This window comes from Marmota marmota, unplaced genomic scaffold (assembly GCF_001458135.2).
Source record: "Marmota marmota marmota unplaced genomic scaffold, marMar, whole genome shotgun sequence".
NCBI classification, from domain to species: domain Eukaryota; kingdom Metazoa; phylum Chordata; class Mammalia; order Rodentia; family Sciuridae; genus Marmota; species Marmota marmota.
In genome coordinates this window covers 10331672-10347853 of record NW_026000196.1, presented here as the reverse complement: position 1 = coordinate 10347853, position 16182 = coordinate 10331672, and positions in this window count along the sequence as shown.

Sequence of the window (16182 nt, the reverse complement as noted above, 5' to 3'; positions counted from 1 at the left end):
GCAAAATATGTGGTTCCCTTCATGGGCATTCCTTTGGGACCTCTCCCCATTCCTGTCACTAGATGGGGGACATCTGCTGCCTCAGTGGAGGGACAGTCCAGAAAACCAAGTCATCAAAGTCTCAGATTTTAAATAAAATACATGAATGAAAAACCATGGTCTGTGCCTAAGAGATGGAGATTGGTAGAATAGCTGCCAAAGGTGGTAATTTCCCCACCAGAGAAGAGTTCAAAATGTCTTTGGGCTGCAAGATGAAGAATTAGAAATTGAGTGACAAAGAGTCCTAAAATCCACTTCAAGGAACAGGTTGTATTATGAGTTAAATTGTGTCTCCTCAAAAGATGGGTTGAAATCTTAACCCCTCGTGCCTATGATCATGACCTTATTTGGAAATAGTCTTTGTAGGTGCAATCAATTAAGGTCATACTGGATGGGGCAGATCCTAATTCTATGATTAGTGTCCCTGTAAGAAGATAGAGTTGGATACAGACAAAGAGAGACACAGAAGGGAAAGACCACTGTCATGATTCAGATGTGGTGTCCCCCAAAAGCTCACACGTGAGGTAATGCAAGAAGGTTTTTAGTAGAAATGATTGGGTCATAACTTTAATCTAATCAGTGAATTAATCCCTAATGGGGTTAACTGAATAGTAACTGAAGTGGTAGGGTGTGGCTGGAGGAGGTGGGAATTGGGGTGTGTGTGTTTGGGCATATACTTTGTATCTGGAGAGTGGAGTCTCTCTGCTTTCTGATCACCATGTGAGCTGCTTCCCTCTGTCACACACTCTATCATGATGTTCAGTCTCACCACAAGCCCCAAGAAATGGAGCTTGCTGTCTATGGATGGAGACCTCTGAAACCACAAGCCCCTAAATAAACCTTTACTTCTCTATAGTTGTTCTGGTCAGGACTCTCAGTCACAGCAGCAAAAAAAGCTGAGTAAAACAACCACATCAAGAAAAAGGCGTAAATAAAGGGATACATCGATAAGCCAGTGACACCATGAATGGCCAGCAACCACCCACAGCTAGGAGCAGCAAGGAAACCGGAGTGTGCATGGTCCTGGTGACACCTTGATTTCAGACTTCTAGCCTCTAGAACTGAATATGTTTATATAGCTATAAGCCATCCTGTTTGTGGCAATTTGTTACAGAAGCCCAAGAAAACCAATACAGGATGGTACCATAAAATAACACACTTCCCAGAGGAATTCAGGGATTCAAGAATAGAGAGAGACCCAGGAGCAACCTCCTTGCACAGTCCTGGCAGGAGACTAGTAAAGAAAAGTTGGCTGTCAGGGCCAGGGAGAGCCTGGATGCCTTCAAAGGGCTGAGGGAAGGAATGTGGATCTCCTGTGTCCTTGAGAAGGAGCCAGCTGAGAGAGCAGGCATTGGCAGGCTCATGGTCACAAGGGTGGGGTGGGGGACACCTAGTGATGCTGGCTTGGGATGCTGTAGCCTGGAAGCAGAGAGAATACAGACCCACGAATAGATACCCACATGGGCAGACAACACTCATACGGATTTGAGGGGGCTCATAAATGTCATCCCTGTTCATCACCACAGTTCAGAAATAAGGGATGAGAAGACCATTAGTCAGAAGTCCAAGTATCATTTTTATGAGTGAGAAAGGTGAAATGGTAGGATGTGGCTGAGCTCAGTGGAAATAAAAGACTTGGTGATCCTGCACACCACACCAGGGCTCCACAGACTATCTATTTCTAAAGGGCACAGGCCACTGCAGTCCTTCTTTGGGAGGAGCATAGGGGAATGGATGCTTTCTGGAATCTTCCAAAGAGAAGGAAAGACAGAGAGGCAGGCTTGGCTCCTTGTCCTGGTTAATCATGGAGGCATCAGCTGGGGCCCTGGAGTGTTAGTCTATAGATGTTTCCCCACCTGGAAAGGAGAAGGGGGAGTAGGAGCTCTTTCCTTTGGGTCACCCAGGACTACTGCTGTGATGCTGCTCAAGGCTCCGGCTCTGACATCACTCTTGGGAAAAAGCTAGGAGGAGGGAAGCTTGAACTGTTTGACATTAAACCTGAAATGCTAAGTTTACCCCAAATCAACTAAAATTACATTTCCTGCCTTCAAGCAGAATGAGGCTTCAAATAGAATTTAGGCTGAGTTGGAGTCAAATAGAGCTACATTTCTGGCAAACCTGAGTTTCATGAATGAGATTGATGGTTACTGCATATGCAAATAGAAAGCCACACCAGGCATATTGGGAGGATATGTCATGGCAAACCATGACCTTCCAGGTTTGGCTGATCTTAGCCCTGGGTGAAATCGTAGTAGGCCACTGGGTTCTGATCACTCTGTAGTTCTGGGGTGCTTCTTTTCCTGAGTGCCACAGAAGATAACCTGCATACCAGATATCAGTCAAGTTTTGGTCTCCCTTTTTCCTAGCAATATCCTAGGACATTCTCAGGCTGTCCAAGCATCGTCCTAACGGAGGCCAATAGCAGCCAGAGTAGGAATTCCCAAATGCATCACCTCCACCTGATAAAGCTGAAAGGTCAGGGCAGGAGTTGGGATTGATCTAAAGTCATGTGGTTGGCTAGAGGCCAAACTGGAACTTAAATTCAGGTCTCTGCATGCTCAAGAGGCCCAATGTGCCTGGACTTTCTTGAGAGTTCAGCTGTTCTGCATTTCCCCTTTAATAGTTCTCCACATGAGCCCTGCCCTTGTCATGGCCAACATAGGCAGAGGCAGACTGGTTGTAAGTAGCACCTACACACCCAGAGTGCTGTTTTTGTGGAAGCAAGTAACAACAGGATCTTACAGTGGGGGCCTCTGCAAAAACTCCTAGAGGCCTGTGTCTATTTGCGTTTTTATCTAGCTGCATCAGGAACTTTGATTCTGCTCTTCCCTTGGTACAAAGCAGTTTGTCCCCAATACCCTGCTCTACTTGGGTACATAGACTGTCAGGATGTGACTGCCAAAACATGTGTACATTCATCTGTGCTCACTCATCCCTCCTCCACAGTGTGTGGTCTTCTTCCTGACCCAGAAAGGAAATGCTTCTCTGAGGTCCCCCATGCCAGATGAAGCATACTGTGCAAGAGTTTGACAGGGACTCACTTCATTTGCAGACATGACAACTTTTTCTTCTTAGAAAGAGACAAATGAATCTAATGGAGTGTTATATCTTTCTTGGCCCTTGGAACAGACTCTGGCTTCTGTGTGGTGTAAGCTTGGGTTACACAAATACCTGGTTAAACATATAATTTGTTCATGCTTCTGATACATTTTAACTAGCATTAATGGAAGGTCTGCTTCCTGCTATATTCTGAGCAGGGCAAGGAGCTGCACAAGACCTGGTCTGGGTCCCCCGGGGGGATACTGTAGTGGATCCTCTTTGCATGAACACAGGCTACTTTCTCTGTACACATGCTTCCCTGCCTTCATGGAGCGTAGCATGGGACTATGACAGGTACCAAAGGGGGAGAAAACAACTGGTTACAGAGTCTCTGTTATTCAGGCATTCCAAGCAGGAAGCAGTAGCAGATGCATCTATTACTGGCCTTCAAAAGGAAAAAAAAAATTCATGTCACTCTGACTTAGGACATACTTATTTCTGTAGATTTCTTTCCCCAAACCAAGTTGAGAGATGGAAATCTGAAAGCAAAGTCCAAACAGATGGATTTGACAGTTAACACTGATTACCGATGTCTGAAAATATTCCCATCACTTCTGGTGGCTAATCTTTACCTAAGGGATGAAGGAGCAACAAATAGTTTAAAATTTTTTCTTGATTTTTTTTTATGTGTAGTATTTCGATTACGACAGAGATAAAACTGTAGAGTATATTCAAAATGCCACGGTTTGTTTTTATTCCTTAGTTATGCCTTGTGAGCTCTTTCCACACCTACAGCTGCCCTTCCTCAGCTCCTTTGATGCATTCACTCTCCAACATGCTCTTTCTTGCAGGAGATTTTCAGCCAGACGGGCATTTTTATTCTAATGTGTTTAGAGCGCTGCTGCAAGGATTATGTAGGTGTCAAGCTGTTTGCTGGGATCCCATGCTCTCAACCTCAGCTCAGACAACTGCCACACATGTTTCCTGTGGGAAGCGTTTCTTGGATGTGTGCCTCTGAGGGCTGGGGCATGTCTGATGTCTTTATCCTGCTTACAATCCACCCGGTCCCTGTTGGCTGATGGATAAAATCTAAACCCTCCTCTCTGACCCTCCAGGTTGGTCCTGGCTGCCCCTTTAAGCCCTATATTGAGCTTCTTCTCACCTCTCACATTCTGTCTCCTGTGACAATGGCACAAGGTCCTTTCTCACATCAGCAGAATAACAGGGCACCCTGAGCAGATACCCAGAACCACTCTCCAAGGATTCTACTCCTGCCATCCCAATGCAGGACTCAGGTCCCAGCAACCAAAATCTTAGAGCACTTCCAAGACTAAATGACAATACATCCTAATTGTTAAAAAACAAAACAAAACAAAAAAAAAACCAACCCTGTGAATTACTATTAATTAGCTATGGATCACTTAGAAGTCCCAAAGTTTATTTTCTTAAATCAAAGTTTTTCCGTTTAAAAAATTCCTGATACCTTTTATTTAAAAGCCTTCACTTTTCTGCTCCTGTGAGCCTATGTTCTCTCTGTCTGGGCTACCCTCCCCCATAGAAGTTTTCCTTGGGTCTCTGATGGCAAATGTCATGGTAATTATTTAGGTCTTTTTCCTTTAGTAGATCCTCCTGTCCCCAAGAAGAGTCCATGACCTGTTGCACTGGTCCTAGCTCAAGGCTTGGCCCCATGTGAGTAATCAGCAAATGTGTGTCAAGTGAATATTAAAGTAATGAAAAGAAAGGAGAAAGGCTCTGTAGAGAATAACACATAATTTATAGGATAAAATAGGGGATATTCTTATAGGAGGTGCATGTACATTTACTGTGAGTCATCTAGCCTTTTTTGATCTCATTTTATGCGTATGGCTAGAATCCTAAAGGGAAGAACCCGTCTGCTCTGATGCTTACCCTGCCTTGAAGCAGGATTAGGAAAGACAAGATGGCAGGCAGCTAGCTGATCCTTTCAAATTCTTTTCCCATCTTCAATGCCTAACATGACAGCTTATTTAACCAGGCTCTAGGGAAAGGCCCCCACTTGAATTTAAGCTTCTCCTGCATTTGACCTTCCACTCTATGAATGGTTATTACAACTTAAGAGACTCAATTTGGTAACCAAGACTGCAAGAAACTCAAAATAGCCACAGGTATTTGCAGAGCGCTGCACACACACAGTTTTATCCTCACAGAAAACTAGGAGGTCGGAAAGGCATATTTTGTTATTATTTAATTTCTATTTTATAAATGAGGAAGCAAGCTTGAGGATGTTAAGCAACTTCCTAAAAGACACACCGTGGGGAGTGGGGAAAGCTATGATCTGCGCTGGAGTCTCTCTATGACCCCATGATGGTTAAGAGGTAGGAGAGAGAAATGATCTTCACCCACGTGACTAGCTTTGTACTGATTTTCAAGTGTGTTCAATTCTTTGGTCAGTGGACATTCATAACCACATCGGAGTCCACCTCAGCACTTTTTCTTCCTTGTGTAGTGGGCAAGAAAGTTTCATTTCATACATCATTGAGAGCTGACTAGAGATTCCACCAAGGCGACTCAAGTCCTTAACAAGACTAAAAAAATTATTTAAAGATACAGGGAAAAAAAAGTTATTCATGCTGAATATCTTTTGGCTTTTGAAACATTTGAGAGAACAAAGAACATTATGATGGATTGTGTAGTATCCCCTAAAAAGATATGTCTGTCTTAACTCCCAGTACCTATGAATGATTTTAGTTGGAAAGAAATTCTTTGAATCAAGTTAAGATCATGGGATGGGATCATCTGGATTTAGGATGTGCACTAAATTAACGTCTGGTGTCATTTATAAGAGAAAGGAGAGAGAAATTTGAGACACAGAGGAATATAGGGGACAGACCAAGTGAAGACAGACAGAAATGGCAGTGATGCTGCCTTAAACCAAGCCACACCTGGAGTCACCTGAAGCTAGAAAAGGCAAGAACAAATTCTCCCCGAGAGTTTTCTGAGGGAGTGTGGGTCTGCTACCACTTTGATGTCAGACTTTTGCTCTCCAGAACCGTGAGAAAATAAATTCCTTTTGTTTTAATTTACCAAATTTGTGGTAATTCATTTTGGCAGATTCATTATTACAATTTGTTACAGAATTGGTAGTGACACTACTGTAACAAATACCTGAAAAGTGAGAAGTGGCTTTGGAATTGGATAATAAGCAGAGGCCAAAAGAATTTTGAGAAGCACGATTGAAGCGCGCTAGATTGCATGTATCCCCTTGTCATTGGGCTTGCATTTGGGCACTGCTAAACACCTCAAGGAGTTCCCATCTGCGCTTCATGGGTGATGATGGTTCCCACCATGACACTCACCTCATGGAAGGCCAGGCCCATGGCCTCACTCCTGGTGTTCAGTGTCTTCCTGATCACCTAGCAAGGTGCCCTCTGGAGCTCAGGCTGGTGCTTGCCAGGGAACTGAGTGCAGAGCTTCCCTATAGTGGCAGCCACTGGCAGGGGTGGACACTTTAGACCAGAGGCCAAGTGGAAATCAGGATAGCTGTGATGGAGACAAACTCTTTGGGTGAAGAATGTCTGGAAAGATCGGCTCACACAGCACATCCTGGGATGTGTACCCCCTCTGCAGAGTGTGTGTGTGTGTGTGTGTGTATGTTGTTGGGGCTGGGGGCAGCATAGTTCATGGAGAGGAACAGCTGGTTTGGGAGTCACATGGACATGAAAGAGAACCCTGGCTCCACTGCATGCTGACCCCATGACCATGGCAAATCATTGGACCTTGCCTGAATCTTATCACCGTCTGCAATCGGGGAGGATCACACCCACTTTGCACAGTCCCATGGGGATTACTTGAGATGATAGAGGTAAGAACAAGGTAACATGCCTAACCCAGTGCCTGGTATTTAGTAGATGCGCCCTTCATGTTTGGTTTTTCTCTCTCCACTTTGGATGGCTATAATAGTTAAACTGAGTTCCATTTGGCAGTTGTTGATGGAGCTCTTCATCTGTATGTGCTTGTGCCGTTGCTGTGAATACAAAGAAGAATTCAGTGAAAAAAAGTCCTTTCCCCAAGAAAGTCACCCTCTAAGGGGGAAAAGATATGTGAAGGTAATCATGGTAACCAGAGGTAGACAACACGAGTTCTTTCACAAGTCAAAGTTGACAGTACTCAATATCAAAGTCCAAAGAGTTTCCAAAGACAGAGATAAAGAATAGGCCCACGGGAGAATGAAAAGGCCCTTCCCCAGTGGACCAAGGCACACTGGGGTCTTGAGAGGCTCTGACATCCTGAGGCGGCATACCTAATGGTAACCTTAAGTTGAAGATCAGGGGAGATGACACCAAGAGGAGGCTAAAGAGGCAGCAGAGCAACAGACATGGTGCATAAAGCCTCAGTGGTGCTTTCTAAAGATGTTGGAAGTCCTGGAGGACCTCGGAGGGATGGCGTTGGGAGGTGGGGCCTGCCTAGCAGGAGAGGTTTGGATCAGGAGGATAGTACCCTTGTGGACAGATTAATGCTTTCCTCACATGAATGAGGTTTTGATCACATAGGACTGATTAGCTACTGCCAGGTTGGGTCTGTATAGACAAGGTTGCTGCTCATATTTTCTCTCTTCCCACTTACCTTTCTGTTTTCTTCCATGAGGTCCATAAGAAGCCAAGCAGATGAATAGTCATACTGTTGGATTTCTCAGCCTCCAGAACTGTGAACCCAAATCAACCTCATTTCTTGAATAAATTACTCAGTCTCAGGTAAACTGTTACAGCAACAGAAAACAGACTAAGACAGAGATCACTCCCATATATCCACAATACTGTATTTTCTCCAAACCACCTTCAAGACATCTAAGTTTGAGTCACTGGGAAATTGGTATGTAATTGCCTAGGAGGAAGACAACAGTATCAACTTGATTTGATTGATTCAATAGTACCACTAAGACCACTAGTGGAGTTACAAGTAACTCCTCTAAGGCTTGGCTCTGCAACCTAAAAAAATCATAACATTACTTGGAGTTTAGATAGGATAATATGTGTAACATGCCCAGCAGAGAGCAGCAACATTTGTAACTGCTTTTGTACTGGTTATCTATGAATTTTGGAAAGGCTGAAGAAAGGAGGCAGACATCCCCCTCATCCAGATCCCCTGTCGCTTCTCTAACCAAGTTTAGAACAAGAGATAAGAATTGGCACCAGTTTTGATTTGAGTATTTATTAATGGAAAAATCTGTCCTGGCTGCCAAATGCAAGGCCTTTGGGGATTGAGGGCCTGTTTTTTCTTCCTCCCCTAAGGCCAAGTGTAAGCCTTGGCAGTCTTTTGTTGGGGCTTGTAATGGTAAAGACATTCTCTGAAGTCCATTGCTAATGGGATTGGGGAAAGAGATTTCTGTGCTGCTCAGGCTGCCTGAAGCCTGGTGTGCTGGATAAGGTGATGGGTGGCTTCATAAGCCCTTTGAGTGGATTAGGTGTGACACCAGACCTGTGTGCATGTCAGTTTAATCACTGTTTTTATTATAATAACTCTAACGGAAAATGTAAAGACTAAAACACATCACTTCTAATCCCGCAACTCCATGAAATGGATTGCATTTTATAAACTGCTTTTCTGCCTTTGTCTATTTGTGGATATGTACACAAATTATGTTTGCATTCCTATACATATAGCTTTACTTTCAATTGACCTACAAAATGTATTTTGTTTTTGAAGGTTAACATTAGAATATAGCTATGTCACATACTTTCATAATCATCATTTTAATAAATGCAAACTATTCCTTCCAGATGGTATATATACTTTAGAGATTTTAGGGCATTTTCAATCATTTTTATGTTATAAGAAAAACTTCAGTAAAAAATATAGGTAGATAGATGGACAAATAGATACAGATACACACACACACACACACACACACACACACACTTTTTAGAGAAAATTCCCAGGAGTGAGGCTCTTGGGAAGCAGTAATGTGTAAAAGCACTGAATCTGGAGGCAGGCAGATGTAAATTCAGATCCTGATTCTCCTATGTACTAGACCTTCACTCCAGCTATGTTACTTAACCTCTATCTCTTCCTCTGATGGTGCATGTCGGGCAAGAGTCACTGCCTAATAAATAAGCACAATATATGAATGGTGTGCAGCAGTAAGTATTTATAGTTGCTCCTCAACCTAGGATGGGGTCATATTCTGATAAACCCATTATAAATTAAAAATAGTGGAAGTGGAAATGCATTAATGTCCCTAAACTCCTGGACATGGTTGTTTAGCAGCACAACACACTATAGAGTATCAGTTGTTTCCCCTGTGACTGTGCAGTTGACGGGGAGCTGTGGCTCACTGTCACCGCCCAACATTTTGAAAAAGGATCATACCAAACACTGCAAGCCCAGGAAAAGGTCATAATTCAAAGTAGAAGGAAAGGTTTCTTCTGTATGTGTATTGTGTTTGCATTATTGTAAAAAATAATTGAGTCAAACCATCATAAGCTGGGGACCATTTCTACCTTGTTACACATCTGTGGATAGGCTGGGTGGAGTTCAGCCGATCCGGTCAGGGCTCAGTTGGTGAGCCTGCCTCTCACTGAAGGCCTATGGGCCTGCACTGATGCCATTTGTCTTTTCCTCTTCTCTGTTACAGGCATGTTTTTCTCATGGTAGTGGTGCATGGGCAATAAAACAAGCCCAAACACATGAGCATTTGTCAATACTCTGGCCACATCACATCTGCTAACATCTCATAGCCAGGGCAAGTCACATGGTCAAACAATGAATGATGGGGAGAGGAATAAACTCTAATTCTTCAGGGCAAAGAATTTGAAAGTCACAAATCAAAGAGAATCGATACAGAGAGGACTGAAGAATTAGGGAACATTCATGTAAACTACCAAAGTGAGTAAAAAATGTCCCCTGCAGAGTTGCTAAGAGGGCAAAATGATAAAGTTTTCAACAGTTAATAAATGTCACCTTCAGAAGGTAAGGATTCATTTCTGCTTTCATTTTTTCTACTTTGTTTCTAAGTTCTTTTTTTTTTTTTTTTAAAGAGAGAGAGGAGAGGGGAGAGAGAGAGAATTTTTTAATGTTTATTGTTTAGTTTTCGGCAGACACAACATCTTTGTTTGTATGTGGTGCTGAGGATCGAACCCGGGCCGCACGCATGCCAGGCGAGCGCGCTACCGCTTGAGCCACATCCCCAGCCCCTGTTTCTAAGTTCTTAACAGTTCTTGGCACACAATTAATATTCAAGATCTTTATATTGTATTAAGTTGGCTATTATTACTATTTGTCCCTAGGATACATTAAAGAATCTTGACCCTACTCTCTGACCCCACCCTAGTGGCCATGCCCCACCTTTCTGTGTTCCTCCAGCACTTTGATTAAAACTCCACTGGCATTCATCATATTCTACCATACTTAGTGGTTTCAGCATCTACTTTTCTACTAAATGATGAAATGCAGAGAGAAATACACGTGTCTTTCTCACTCCTGCTGTCTTAATGTCTGACACTACAGATACCATGTTTGTAAGGACAGAAAAGAGGAAATATATCAGCACTCTTCCTTCTTATTCTTAATCTTGGCCATGTTTTCCTCTATTTTCCCAAACATATAGAACATACTTATCAAAATGTTGCAATGTCCTTTTCTCCTATTTGTATCAATTCTATGATCTCTGGGTCTTTTGTATTAATTGATTCTTTTCTCATGGTTATAATTCATAGTTTCCTGCTTCCTTGCATGTCTGGTAAGTTTTGTTCAAATTCTGGACATTGTGATTTTTGCATTGTTAGTTAGTGGATTATGTTGTATTTCTTTGAAAAGTATTCGATTTTGTTTTGACATGCAGATAAAACATTTGGAATACAGTTAATCCTTTTGAAAGTTTCCATTAAAATATTTGGGGCTTCCAGGCCAACATCATTCTAAATGGAGAAAAATTGAAAGTATTCCCTCTAAAAAACTGGAACAAGACAGGGATGCCCTCTTTTACCACTTCTATTGAACATAGTTCTTGAAATACTGGCCAGAGCAATTAGACAGATGAAAGAAATTAAAAGGATACAGATAGGAAAAGAAGAACTCAAATTAGCACTATTTGCTGATGATATGATTCTATACCGAGAACACCCAAAAAAATTCCACCAGAAAACTTCTAGAACTAGTAAATGAATTCAACTAGTTGCAGGATACAAAATCAACACCCATAAATCAAAGGCATTTCTATATATCAGTGACAAATCCTCTGAAAGGGAAATGAAGAAAACTACCTCATTTACAATAGCCTAAAAAAGAAATAAAATACTTGGGAATCAACCTAACAAAAGAGGTGAAATACCTTTACAATGAAAACTATAGAACACTAAAGAAAGAAATTAAAGAAGACCTTAGGAGACAGAAAAATCTCCCTTGTTCTTGGATAGGCAGAATTAATATTGTCAAAATGACCAGACTACCAAAAAATTATACAGATTTAATGTGATTCCAATCAAAATCCCCATGACATTCCTCATAGAAATAGAAAAAGCAGTCATTAAATTCATCTGGAAAAATAAGAGACCCAAAATAGCTAAAGCAATCCTTAGCAAGAAGAGTGAAGCAGGTGGCATCACTATACCAGACCTTAAACTATACTACAGAGCAATAGTAACAAAAACACCATGGTATTGGCACCAAAATAGACTGGTAGACCAATGGTACAGCATAGAGGACACACAGACTAACCTACATGTTTACATATATTTTAGACAAAGGCGTCAAAAACATACATTGGAGAAAAGATAGCCTCTTCAACCAATGGTGCTGGGAAAACTGGAAATCCATATGCAACAAAATGAAATTAAACCCCTATCTCTCACCATGCACAAAACTCAACTTAAAGTGGATCAAGGACCTAGGAATTAAACAAGAGACCCTGCGTCTAATAGAAGAAAAAGTAGGCCATAATCTCCATCATATTGAATCAGGCCCCTACTTCCTTAACAAGACTTCCATAGAACAAAAATTAAAATCAAGAATTAACAAATGGGATGGATTCAAACTAAAAACTTCTTCTCAGCAAGAGAAACAATCAGTGAGGTGAATAGAGAGCCTACAGCTTGGCAACAAATCTTTTCCCCTCACACATCAGGTAGAGCACTAATCTCTAGGGTATATAAAGAACACAAAAAGCTAAACATCAAAAAAACAAATAACCAAATCAATAAATGGAACAAGGAACTGAACAGACACTTCTCAGAAGTGAATATACAATCAATGAACAAATATATGAAAAAATATTCAACATCTCTAGCAAATAGAGAAATGCAAATCAAAACTACTCTAAGATTTCATCTCACTCCAGTCAGAATGGCAGCTATGAAGAATACAAACAACAATAAGTGTTGGTGAGGATGTGGGGGAAAAGGCACACTCATACATTGCTGGTGGGACTGCAAATTGGTGCAGCCAATGTGGAAAGCAGTATGGAGATTCCTTGGAAGACTGGGAACAGAACCACCTTTTGACCCAGCTATCCCACTTCTCGGTTTATACCCAAAGAACTTAAAAACGCATACTACAGGGACACAGCCACATCAATGTTTATAGCAGCACAATTCACAATAGCTGAACTGTGGAGCCAACCTAGATGCCCTTCAGTAGATAAATGGATAGGGAAACTTTGGTATATATACACAATGGAACATTACTCACAATAAAAGAGAATAAAATCATGACATTTGCAGGGAAATGGATGGAGTTGGAGAATATAATGCTAAGGGAAGTTAGCCAATCCAAAAAAAAAAAAAAACAAAGACTGAATGTTTTCTCTGATATAAGGAGGTTGATTCATAGTGGGGTTGGGAGGGGGAGCATGGGAGGAATAAACAGACTCTAGACAGGGAAAAGGGGAGGAGCAAGAGGGTAAGAAAAAGATGGTGGCATTAGATGGACATCGCCACCCTAAGTACAAGAATGAAGAAGACACGAATGGTGTGAATATACTTTGTATACAAGCCGAGATGTGAAAAATTGTGCTCTATACATGTAATAAGAATTGTAATGCATTCTGTTGTCATATATAACATATTAGAATAAAAAATTAAAAAATATTTGGGGCTTGTTCGAAGTAGCCTTTAGTAAAGTAAATACACTTCCCTGTATTAAGAATTCTTCACACTCTGGTTGGCAAGGATGCAAACTATACCCAGCCTGTGCGAGCCCTGGAAATTGTTCTATGTATTTCTTTCTGGTAATACTTTTTCTGGCATTAGGTAGTTTCCTCTCAAGCATGTATAGATCAGTGCTCTGCCAAAGAGGTAGGGCCTTTTCTGTGTAGCTTAGTGTTGTCTTCCCCAAAATACAAGTTGCTGTAGCTTACTGATTTTTCCACTTTGTTCAGCTGAGGGAGAGCAATGATGCTACCTGGGTTCTCCCAACCTGGCGCTGTAGTCTGAATAATGCCTCCAGCAATAAGTTGGGACATCTGTGGGGCTCGCCTCAGTTGTTCCTTTCTCTCATTGATGGCAGCCCTTAGCTGCCTGTTGTCCAATGTTTGATAAATGAGTTTTTTTTTTTCAATTTACTTGTCTGGTTTTCTAGTTATGTGAGACAGGAGAGTGGAATTGGGTGTAACCATTTCTGTTGCTCTGTATGTGGGTGCTTTGAGCTTGTAGGAGAGCTGCACTCTACCTTGTCAGGCCCTTGATATACCAGTTTATATCTCTCTGACTCTCTAGGCCAGGGTTTCTCAAGCTCAACACTATGGAAATTCTTGGTTGTGGGGGATTTACTGTGCATTGTAGAATACTTAGCAGCATCTCTGGCCTCTACCCACTAGATTAATAGGCCCCACCCTGGATGTGACAGCCAAAATGTCTCCAGACATTGCCAGATGTCTCCTGGAAGCCAAAATCATTCCTAGTAGAGAATCTGGTTTTGGCCACAAAGTCCCCATCCATACCTTCCATGGAGAAGATGCTTTTCTGTTTCCTGGACTCACATACAGAGGTGTGCTCTTCCAACCAAAGGTGTGCTTCACTAGGAAGACATCTCACTCGTCAACATATCCAGTGATTTCATGACGTTAAATGGTTTTGTTCTGATGATGTTGAACATGGGTGGAAGACTGAACCTGAAGAATAAGATCACTATTTACACATCAGTTTAAGGTGAAGAGGAGATAACAGAAAGGGCTCATTTTATCAGTAGGAATGTACTGGAATCTACTAGGTATTTCCTAAAGGAAGTATTGATAAGTATTGTGGAAATAACTTTCTCAGTGATTTTTTTCTGGATGGCTTTGTAATAAATATAATTTATAGTGGTCCTTATAATTTGTATCTGGAAAATATGCCATCAATGCTGAGAATAACAGATTTCTATGAGTGTTCTAGAGACCAGTGTACCTTAAAATGATCAATAAATATAACCATTACTATAAACACAAAGACAAATAGGAATCTAACCACCAGTTAACAAACCTCAAGGAAGTCAAAGAGCTATTTACTATTAAATAGTGATATCTTTCTTTTAATATTGAATATTAAAAAGATTATTTAATCTTCCTTTTAAATCTTTCTCCTACATCTTTGATATCTTTAATCTATCAGATAGTTGATAATTTCTCTGTTTTTGAAAAATTGCACAGTTAGTCTATTTTCATTGAAGAGAAAATAGAAATTACAAGTAAGCAAAAAGGAAGTTCCATAAGACAATCATGAGCAATAACTATTCTTATCTCTTTGGGGTTCATCCTTGCAAATAGACTTTTATCTCTCTCCTTATCTATGTATGTCCACATCCCCATCCATCTTTTCAAAACAAATTGAGATCATGCTATTATAAGTTCTTGTAACATGTTTTAAAAAATATAATACCATATATTACACATCTTTCTACACTGATAAATATGGAGCTATGTAATCTTTAAAACAAATGCTTAGTATTCCATTAATGGACCATACTTCACTCAATCTGATACTACTGGACCCTTATACAGGCTCTGAATTTTTGTCTTTATAGGCAAGACATTGTTGGACATGTAGGTATATACAGCCCCATGTGCTCTTCTAATCATTCTTTAGGACACTGAAATATGATCTCTCTGCTTATTTCTAGAGTAAGATCCATTTATAAGGCATATTTCTTTTTAAAAAGTTCTAAACAAGTGTCATGATAAGCTTTTATTCGGTAAGAATCAGAAAGGGAATTTGTGAAAGCTGAATGCCAAGAAATGGGGAAACTCCCTTTGCCTCAAGAGGCCAATGATGTACTTAAAAGAAGAAGTCCTGTGTTCCTAATGGAATCTTCAATTTTGATTTCAGCTTACTTGTTATACAAATAACACACAAGAATTTCTAAAAATGGAGAAGATGACAGTCGCCTATTGCATTTGTTTTCTATTGCCATAAAACAAATTACCAAAAGCATAGCTAAAATATAAAATTTATTATCACACAGTTTTTCTGTGACTATCTCACAGGACTCGGCCCAGTTTAGCCACACCCTCTGTTGAGGTGACCTGCTTTCTTTCCAGGCTGGCAGGAGCTCTCGCTTCCTTCATTTCCAATCTCCAGGAATCTCTGAAGAGCTCCACTGATTAGATCAACCCAGGACAATCTTCTAATAGATTAACTTAACCAACTAGGGGTCTTACTTATATCTGCAAACGTTTATTTTGCTGTTTTATGTAACATAGCTATAGGGGTGACGATGTTTGATCATATTTATAGGTCCTGCAACCCTCAAGGGAATGAGATTTTATAGGACATGTCCACCAGGAGCTGGGAATCTTCAAGCCCAACATAAAATTCTATTTACCATATTCACAGTTCTAACTCTTTTTAAAAAATTATGTTTTGTATTTTGGGTTTGTTTTTTTTTTTAGATTTTTGTCACCTTTATTCTTTCAAAAAGTAGTTGAAACCATAGTGCTTAACACCACTGAATCTTTTATTTCCATCCTAATAATTTTCCAGTGAATTAGTACAGGGTTGGGGTTGTTGCTTAGCTGTGGAGCACTTGCCTAGCATGTATGAAGTCCTGGGGTGAAAAATATATATATATATATCTTTGTGTGTGTGTGTGTGTATATGTGTATATGTATATATATATATATATATATATATATATATATATATATATATATCTGTATCT